Genomic DNA, 204 nt, shown 5'->3' on the forward strand with positions numbered 1-204 from the left:
AAAAAAAAAAAAAAAAAAAGCGTGGAGAGAGACTATGGCACAGGCAGCCCCACACCCAGGGCAGCCAACACTCAGAGGATGGGATGAGGCGTTGGAACATCCGGAGGGCTGCTGGCCCCACCTGGACCATTACCTCATTCCAGACTGTGGCCACCTGTGTCTGCTCAGAGCTTGTCTCAGAATAAGCCTGTTCCTAACTTCAGT

The sequence above is a fragment of the Lipotes vexillifer genome, unplaced genomic scaffold (genome assembly GCF_000442215.2).
Source record: "Lipotes vexillifer unplaced genomic scaffold, Lipotes_vexillifer_v1.1 scaffold676, whole genome shotgun sequence".
Lineage (NCBI taxonomy): Eukaryota > Metazoa > Chordata > Mammalia > Artiodactyla > Lipotidae > Lipotes > Lipotes vexillifer.